The sequence below is a fragment of the Furipterus horrens genome, unplaced genomic scaffold (genome assembly GCF_987537825.1).
Source record: "Furipterus horrens unplaced genomic scaffold, mFurHor1.1.pri manual_scaffold_7, whole genome shotgun sequence".
NCBI lineage: Eukaryota > Metazoa > Chordata > Mammalia > Chiroptera > Furipteridae > Furipterus > Furipterus horrens.
The window spans coordinates 79,359,059-79,369,294 of record NW_028327177.1 but is presented as its reverse complement, the minus strand read 5'-3'; the positions used below and the strand labels follow the sequence as shown (position 1 = coordinate 79,369,294).

General features: G+C 37.4%; 1 pseudogene; it reads right to left on the bottom strand.

Moving 5' to 3' along the window:
- Positions 1-214: 214 nt before the first annotated feature.
- LOC150004686 (E3 SUMO-protein ligase PIAS1 pseudogene) lies at positions 215-2,214 on the bottom strand (annotated as a pseudogene).
- Between the last annotated feature and the right edge of the window lie 8,022 nt (positions 2,215-10,236).

Here is a 10,236-nt window from a genome sequence, read left to right as displayed (position 1 = left end):
GCCCTATACTTCACCAACCCAGCCACTTAGTTCAGCCAAGCCATTGAGTCTCAGGAGGCAACGCTGCAGACAGGATTTTTTTTTTGTTCTCTGTACATTTCTTCTAATTTCTTTCCCTAAAAAAAAAAAAAAAAAAAAAAACCCACACACTTGTGAACTTTTCTAAACAAAATAAGGTAAAACATAGCACAAAGTTATCTTCTTTCTGCCAAGTTCATTTAATCTGGGGTGGGGATGAGAGTAGCAGGGGCAAGGAGATCCAGTCCAATGAAATAATGTCTGGTATGATGCCAAAGATGGACGCTGTGTCTGCGCTGCTCCTGTTGGCAACGGTGTGGCTGTGGCTCTCCCTTAGGCTGTTGGAGGACACGAGGCTGCTCTTACTGCCACTGCTGCTTCCGTTGGTGGTTGGCAGAGAAGTGCTGCCTCCTGCATTTAACTGATCGAGAAACATCTTCGAGGAGGTATACAGGAAAAACCGAGACGAGTGTAAGAGGTCTTGATCATCGAAAACTGCTGCTGCTGCAGCGGCAAGGAGGGAGGTGATATAATGCTGTTTGTCTCCTGATAAGAAAGGAAAGAAATCTAATCCTTGTAAGTCATAAGGCATGGGTGTCATGCGGAAAGGATGCCTGTAGTCTTGGATGAGGGATGTGTTAATGTAGCTTGTGTCTACAGCAGGGAGGCTTGGGGTGTGGGACACTGGAGATGCTTGATGTGAAAGACTTAATATACCTTTATTATTTAGTGCTGATGTGGGGGATAGGGAAGGACAGGTCCTCTTGGCAGATGGCTCTTCCTCCTCTTCATCAGATGAACTGTCTATGGTTAGGTCAATCACTTCCACTTTCTTATTTTTGCTTGAAGACTGGTGGTGAGAAGCCACCTGATGCTCCAGTGTGGAGCTCAAGCATCCATCCACTCCATTGTAAGAGGAAGACACTTCCTGTACTTCCTTTTTGGATCTCATAGGTGCCCAAGAGCCATCCTCCTTGAACTGCATTTCATCACAATCTGTACAGTACTTGAGGATTTCCATAAACAAGCCATCAGTAATAAGGTGTTCATACGGAGCCTTCTTATCACAGACAGGACAAACCCATGTTGGTTTTTTCTCATTCATCTGAATATAAAGAGTTGCATCAAAACACTGCAGATGAGAACATGTAAGGGCTGACATGGAATTGTCAGCCGCATTTTACCAAGTGGACATAATAGGGAAACCCTTAGGCTGGTTGTAGCTATTTCACTGTCTGGATCTGCAGTCAATTTCTCTTTAATTAAAGCTCTAGAATGATCTGAATTCCTTATTCCCTTTGCTCATAACCTCTGAAGAAGAACTGTTGAAGACAACTGTTTTACAAGATATACTGCCATGGAATAGTTTCTTCCAATTTCTGCTGTCCAAGAAACAACAATGGTGTTTGGTACAGTTGTGGACAATCGAACAAGTGAGGTGATATTAATTGGTCGGCTGGGTCGCTTTGGTTCCACACCATTTTTAGTAGGTGGAAGATAACCTGGAAGGCTACAAGGTTTTGTATTCACTGTCACACAAAGACTGGGTGGGAAGTGATCTTCTTGTGGACAACTGGTTTCTGATAAACAAAACCTTAACTGGACCTGCACTGTGAAGTCACATTTGGTCCCAGAAATATCCATTGAACTACTGATTTGCTGCACTTGCTGTGGTGTCAGTGCAAACGCAAAACAGGTTTCTCGAAAGCGCTGACTGTTGTCTGATGCTAGACTGGTGGGTTTTATCAGTTCATTCAGTAAATCATAAAATGGTAATTTTTGAAGTTTTATATCTGGATGGACTGGGTGAAGAGCTGATGTAAGGTGTGGGAGTTCCATTTCGTGTTTAGGTCCCAGAAGAGAAACAGGGAGTAACGGTGATAATGCAGGGTGACCATCATAAGTGAGTTGTAGAATGTTAGACGGAGACAAAGTTGCTGGCATAGGGCCTTGATGTTCGCTGGGGATGGACAAGGCTGCAGGCGTCATGATTTTCTGGCGTAACCTTCACCTAAAGAGTTCTTTAATTTTCATTTGTACAGCAGGACTGCAGCCAGCCTTAAGCAAATGAAGGGCTTTTGTGAGACGTTCGTGTTTGCGTCCGTGCTTGTTTCTCCCAGCGTAGCCCAATAGTACTTGAAGTTTAGAAACTCTAAGGCTCATAACCATTTGCTTTAGTTCTGCACTGTCTGCCATCTTGCATCTCTGCAGACAGGATTAAGTGAGACCTATATGTACAGACAATCACTCAGGTAATGAGATCATAGGCTTATGCCCTTAGAAAACAGAAAACACATGTTAATTTCTGTAACATAACCCACAAACAAGTCTCTAAATCTGTAAGACTGTCTTATTGGACAGTTGCAAGGCATTTGACATTCTTCTTGCCTGTAAATTAAACATCTTTGATGATACCACAGACATAGTTTAACTTTCAAATCAAAACATATTTTAAATAAAAAGAAACTTTAAAGACGGTTAGCTGCACTACTTTATAGTCTGCCACTGATCATTGTGATTTTCCTTGAATAACTGTTTTCTCTACTTTTGAAAAGTAGTCAATGTACTTGCTTTAAATTGAATTTGTTAGTTATGCTGTTTCCATCTCCTATATCCTTGCTGATTTCTTTTACTTGATCTATAAGTAACAGGAAAAGGTGTTAAACTTTCCTACTATGATTATGGATTTGTCTGTTTCTCCTTATATTTCTGTCAATTTTTGCTTTCTATGTTTTGAAACTCAGTTGTTAGGTGCATACAAATTTAGAATTGTTATATATTTCCTGATGAGTTAAATACTATTTAAATTGTTTCTCTTCAAATCTAGTAGTATTTCTTACTTAAATCTATTTTCTGTTATCTCATAGTTTCCTTTTGTTAGTTTGTATGATATAAAAATTAAAAAAAATCTTTTGCTTTCAATCTATTGTGCTTACACTGAATTTTGTTTTGTTTCATGTTTTTAAATCCATTTGAATAGTCTTTATTATTTAAATGGAGCATTTAGTACATTTATATTTAATGTAATTGTTAATATGTTACAGGATGTCTTCTGTTGGCTTCTACTTTCTCTTTTTCCTTTTTTTTTTTTTTGGTGTTATTTTGAATGAATTAAAGACTTCTTAATTGTTTTATACTTTTCTCTAGTAGTTTGAAAGTTTTACTCATCATATTCTTTTGTTATTTATATAGTTATTACATCTATTTTTCAATGATCAAAGTCAAGAATCAGTATTTTTAATCTCTTCATAAGTAATCTGAGGACTTTAGTGCTAGCCATTTTATGCAATTTATTCCCTACTAATTAATATGACATTGTACACTTTACTTCTTAAAAATATTTTATTTATATTTATTATTAGAGAGAAAGAAAGAAAGGGACAGAAATACTGATGTGTGAGAGAACCATTGACTGGTTGCCTCTCACACATGCCCTAACAGGGATTGGCCAGCAACCTAGGCATGTGCCCTAACCAGGAACTGAAGCAATGACCTTTCACTTTGTGGGACAATGCCCAACCAAATGAACCACACTGCTCAGGGCCACTTTACTTTATATACTGCAAAAAGCAAATAAAATATTAGTGTTATTGTTTTGTAAATTTAATATCCATTTTGACACATCTATATATTTACCATTTTTGCTGGTTTTCACTGTTTTCTACATCTCTGTTCTTACATCTGGTATGATCTTTTTTCTGCTTAAACCATTCTCTTTAATATATTCTTTACTGAATGAATATGTGCTGGTGACAATTTCATTTATTTACTTATTTATTGAATTTATTGGGGTGACATTGGTTAATAAAATTATGTAGGCTTCAGATGTATAATTATAGAATATATCATCTGTATATTATACTGTGTGACAATTAGTTTTAATCTTTTTGAATGAAAATGTCTGTATTTTGCTTTCATTGGAAATTATTTTCTTAATTTTCTGGTGTGACAGATGGTAACTTTCATATATTTTATATATTTACTACTTATCCTCTTTATTCTCTTAGATACTTAATCTTACAAGGTCAAGAGCATCTTTTTCCCCTTAGGAGATGAGAAGACACTAAATTATTCCTGTAACTGAGGCTGAAGTGTGCTATGTTTTGGTAACTCATCTGCTTATTGTGCAGCTGAGCATGCACACAAACACATGGACCTAAGAGCTGCCTCTGGCTAATAAATTAACTCTTTAGATGAACAAGCACATTATTAATACCAAGACTTCTACACCATTCCTGACAGTTACTCTGATTTCACATGACAAACTTCTAGTCCAACATCTTTTTCTCAGCTTTGTGACTCTGGGCATTTCTCTTTTTCTCTGCAATGTTTCAGAAGAGGAGCTCTTTCTTTTGAAATTGCTTGGAAGGAAAGATATAATCCTAGGTCATTAGAAGGTCACTCATTCAACCAGATATTTTATTTTGAACACTTACATGAAAAGTTGTATTCATCCCCTTATTCCTCGTGCCTCCATTTAAATTGTCTATTCGGGGGATACAAAGCATCTCAAAACTTAGTGTGCTTAAAACAACTATGATTTATTATGTTTCACAATATTTGCATCAGGAACCCTGGCCCAGCTCATTGGGGAAAGTTCTTTTATTCCTTATGGGGTGGTCTGGGCTAGAAGGTCCAAAAAGAGGATGCTTACTTGTCTGGTTTGATATCTCTGTGCTTCCTCATGTGTCTTCTCTCTCTCCAGGTGCTATCTTATCATTTAGTATTCTGGCCTAAGCTTCTCTAGGGATTGGCATCTGGCTTCCTACATTGAAAGTGGAGACTCTTAAAGGATTCTTGAAGACCATGAACAGAGCTAGCAGAGTATCATTTCCATCATGTTCCACTGGTCAAAGCAGACCACAGGGAAAGCCCAAGTTCAGGGGAGGGAAAATAAAATCTATTTCTTGATGGCTGGAGTGACATGCAGATTCTGGAAGGAAGGAATTGATGAAAGCCAACTTTGGACACTATTCACAACTCTTCTTTAGCAAGTGTTTCATATTTCTTTTCTGAAGACTAGAACACATTTCTTCTTTCAAACTTGTATTTATTTTAAAGCATAAATTAGAACATGAGTTGCACATATGCTTACCCACTTGGGCCTTTCCTTACTGACTAAAGATAGAACAGACTTCTAAACAGGCTGCAGTTAATGCAAAGCATATAGGGCACCCCTATAGAAGCTTGTTTTATAATCAAAAATTCATGTAATGTTTTAGTTTTCCATTTGTTCCACCCCTCTTGCTAATAACCAATAAAAGACTTATAGTTTTAATAACTACTTGACACAGCCGATTTTATCGATTTTAATAAATAATTAAGTATCCCTAAAACCACATATCAAACAAATGATTTAAATATTTAAAACATTACATATATTAATTGTGAAACTCAGTTAAATGACTAAGAGTAAAACAGATTAGTGTCATTAGGCAAAAAGGAAAAAAAAATGTACCAATTACAGAATGTAAGACTGACCAGTTTCCTTAATAGAAAACATGAAATGCTTAATGAGCAGGTGTGCTCTTAAACATTTGTAGACTGCATCAGACTCTTGTTTTAAACCCATCCAGAGGAAGCAATCACCATAACAAAGGAAGAGCTAGAAACTATCCTCCATCATGCCAGCCCTTCCTTAATGGGCTTTCTCTTATGCTATTGTGATGAGCTCTATAAATTTTGACAAATATGTAAGCTGAGATTCACAGAGATTAAGTAAATAGTCCAAGGATCACCAGCTACTAGAGATGGAAGTGGGATTCAAACCCAGGGCTCAGTGTTTAACAAAGTCCATGATTTCCTGCTCCCATGTGGTATCTTAAGGGAATAAAATTATAATTTAACATAAGAAATACCACCAGGGTTCAACTCGGGGCATCCTATTGTTTACTGGTGTTCTCATGATAACATCAGGGAGAAGATAGATACTATTCTCATTAAGGTCATTCTCAAGTATTACGGTTTCTATTAAACATCCTCAACTTTCTTTTAAGAGCCTCTTCACAATTTCATCATGTACAATCTCTCAGGAATAATTGGTTCATGAAAGGTGTGTATAATATAGGCACTGGTTTTTACACTTTGGGATGTTACTCAAGGGTTCTTAATCTTTTCTGTGTTTCAGATCCTTTGGCAGTATGGTGAAGACTCCTCAGATTAATGTTTCTGAATCCATACAATAAAATACAAAGAAAATCAGTTTTACTAAAACATAGTTCAACCTAATACCCCAATTTGATTTAGCTGAAACAAAAAAGATAAAACATCTCAAGAGTGAGGGTGAGCTTATTGACTTAAAGAATTAAACCAAGGCTTAGCAAACTATTGCCCATGGGGCAAATCTGGTCCAGTACCTATTTTTTATAAATGTTCATTGGAATGCCATTACTTTTCTTTGTTTATGTATTGTTTACAACTGCTTTGTAAGGAGATAAAAAGGCTAAGTCTTCTGTTTACTCATAGAGAAACTGCTTCTCCCCGCTCTACCTCTAAATTATATTTCAGGTTCCATTTGTATACTTAAAAAGCTTTGAAAGTACCTATATTTAGGGTCTGACAAATGGTATTCTTTAATTTAGGACCCTTTTTCTCCCAACCCCCAATATGTAGGTAGGGAGATTTTTTTTCCTATTAGTCATTCAGAATGTATATAATTTGTCCAATATCTTAACAAAAGCCTATTTTGGCTCATGACTGCTTTGATTTAATCCAAAATTCAAGGGAAAGAGAGATCTCAGAATTGCATGCAAGACTGAAATGAACGTAGATTTAACTTCTTTATTATAAAAATGAATTCAATTAGTTAAGAAGTGTCTGAAAAGAAAATGGTGGGTATTTCAGTGCCCATTTCTCTAATATCAAAGAAAGTAAAGATTGCAAAAGTCCAATAATGCCCATTCCATAATGACCTGGGAGAGAGTCCAAGAAACAAGCTGTAAAACAAATCCTCATGATTATAAAGCATGAAAATCACAGTGATCATAGACCTAAACAAAGAAATAGCCACTATTCATGTTGTGTTGTAAAACACAATTATTAAAGAGAGACCTCTGGAAACTTATTTTGGAAATAGAAGATGAAAATGAATTCCCACAGGTGACAGCATCTTTGCAAAACAAATGTCAGTACTCGGAGTTAAAAGGCAACATGACCTTTGACTCAGAAGAGACAGAGATCATTGTGTGAACTGTCATCACTCCTTTGACTGAGATCCCTTCTGGACAGAGCAGCAGGGTCTGGTGATTCTGCCCCAAGATCCTGAGCTGGAGTAGAGATGCTACTCAACACTGCAATCATAAAGCTTGGGATTATTTTCTAGAAGCAGAATCTGTTGGCCTCTCAGGAAGCTAAATCCTCCTTTACCTGTTGTGGTAGGCACAATGATGGCTTCTCAAAGATGTGGATATTTTACCTTACATGCAAAAGGGACTTTGCAAATATAATTAGGTTAAGGATCTTACAGCGGTACCCTGGATCGTCCAGGTGGGCCCAATCTCATTGCAAGGGTTCTTGTTATAAGTGAAAGGGAGAGGCAGGAAGAAGTCGGAGTCCAAGAGAGATTAGAAGATACTATGACACTGCTGACTTTGAGGATTAAGGAAGAGGCCACAAGCCAAGGAATGCAAGAAGCCTCTAGAAACTGGAAAGGAAATAGTTTCTCCCCTGGAGCCTCCAGAAGAAACACAGCCCTATTGATCCATTTTAGATGTCTGGACTCCAGACCATAAGACAATAAAGTGTATTGTTTTAAGCCACCAAGTTTGCAATAATTTCTTGCAGCAGCAATAGAAAACTAATACACTTACTTGCCCCTTTTCACTTTACCCTCAAGAAAGCTTTGGTGTGCCTCAGTCAAATCAGACCACAGTATAAAATGTGCAACTTGTGATGCAATGAAAGGTGGGGTTTTGAGTAGCAAGTTTTCTAATTCTTAGCTTAATTTTCAATGGGAAGTTATGATTTCTTTGGTTTCTTAGAAGGTCTGGTTTTTTATATGGGTGGGGTGGCATATGGGTCCTGGGACTTATTCCACCTTGGAAGAAAGCACTGTTTTTCCTTTTCATCTACCTTAAAAGGCCAAGTAAAGAAGATAGGACATTGACTAAGTTTGCAAACTCTGGATAAGCACATCTGGTTTTGAAATGTACCAACTGTAAGATTTTAGACAAATTAGTTAACCTTGGCCTGCTTATTTTTGAGTAAAGAATAATAATGTCTATTTGATGAATTATTTATGTAAAGCACTTGAGCAGTGCCTGGAGCATAGTGCATGTGATTATAATGATAATGATTAGTTGTGTAGGTTTGGATTCTGGCTCTCTTATAGTGTATAATCTTGCACAACACTTTAAAACCTGAGTGAATCTCAATTTATTTCATTTATAAACTAGAGTTAACAGTAGTATCTACCTCAGGTGTTCTTATGAGAACTAAGACCACACATATAAAGGGGGATGTGGTACACAGTAGGTGATCAGTAAACTTCGACGAGATTGCATTCAGTGGGGTTCCAGGCCAAGGGGGCCAGAGTCAATGCTTAAGCCTGCTTTGGATGTAATTCTTCTTTATCTTCTCATATTTAGCTTTTTCTTTCCTTGTCTTCAGGATAGTAAGATTGAAAGGACTAAGAAAGGCACTATTGCATTTTCATTCCACAACCATGTAACTCAAAACTAGGACCCTCAGCCATGAGCCAGGAGGGTGAGGAGACACTAATAAAACATGGTGCATCCTCTTGGGAAAGTCAATTTTACTTAAAGGTAAATAATGTAACATGTTTTTTCTTTTAAAACAAAGGAGAATATGAATTTTACATAAATTTCTAAGAATAGGAGTGAATTATTTAGCCACTTCCTTATTGCCCCTTTAGAAATCCAACTTAAATCAGCTAAGCAGAAAAGACATTCCTATTCCTATAATTTGAAGCATTGGAGGGCTGGATTTCAGAAGCAGGACTGAATCTGAAGGGGCTAGCCTTCTCATCAGGAACCTTTACTTTTTCATCTTCCAAGTCTGTTTTCCTCTGTGTTGGCTTTATTTTGAAGGAAGGCCACCTCATCTCTATGGCACTGATGGTCTCTGCTCCATGCTTACGGCACTGGCATCTACTATTTTCAAAGGGGAGCAAGAACTTCCCACTTCTAGTATCCCACGTTGCCCTGCAGCACCACAGGATTCTATCCATGAGACAGAGGAAATCTAATTGGTTAAAGTAACTTGCTTTCCAATGTGGTTAGAACAGCTGAGCAGTTATTTTGACATACCCCTAAGACATGGAAGTGTCCAGAAGGAAAATATAACGCATTCTGATAAGTGAAGAAAGAAGAGGGGATTGCAGACAAAATCAACCTTTGTTTACCATGAGAAACCATCAAGAAATTGCTTGCTGCTAGGGACCATACTCCCTGATTCCTCAAGACATAAATTTATGATTCTTTGGCATGTATGCTTGGAGTCTAGGAACAACTACTACCTTTCTCTAAGCTAAATCCAGATGCTCTGGTTCAGCTCTGTTGGGTTGGGGTGGGAATGAACACACAAAAGAGGCACCCACTTGTGCTGACCTTCTCCAGAGTCTGAAAAGGTGCCACTTATGGAGAATATGTTTTTTTGTTTTTAGTATATTTTACTTATTATGTTGTTACAGTAGTCCCAATTTTTCCTCTTTGCTCCCCTCTGCCCAGTACACCACTTCCCTCCAGCAATCCCACCCCCCTTAGTTCATGTCTATTGGTTGTGCATATGAGTTCTTTGACTTCACCCTTCGCTATACTATTTTTAACTTCCCCCTGTCTATTTTGTACCAGCCAATTATGCTTCTTAATTCCTGCACTATTTCCCCATTTCTCACCCTTCCCCCTCCCAGCTGATAACCCTCCAAATGATCCCCATACCTATGATTCTGTTCCTATTCTGGTTTGCTTAGTTGGATTTTGTTTTTATTTTTTAGATTCAGTTGTTGATAGTTGTAAATTTTTTGTCATTTTAATGTTCATAATTTTGATTTTTTTTCTTAAGTAAGTTCCTTTGACATTTCATATAATAATGGCTCGATGATGATGAACTCCCTAAGCTTTACCTTGTCTGGGAAACACTTCATCTGCCCTTCCGTTCTAAATGATAACTTTGCTGGATAGAGTAATCCTGGTTATAGGTCTTTGCTTTTTATCATATTAAATACTTCTTGTCAGTCGCTTCTTGCCTGCAAAGTTTCTT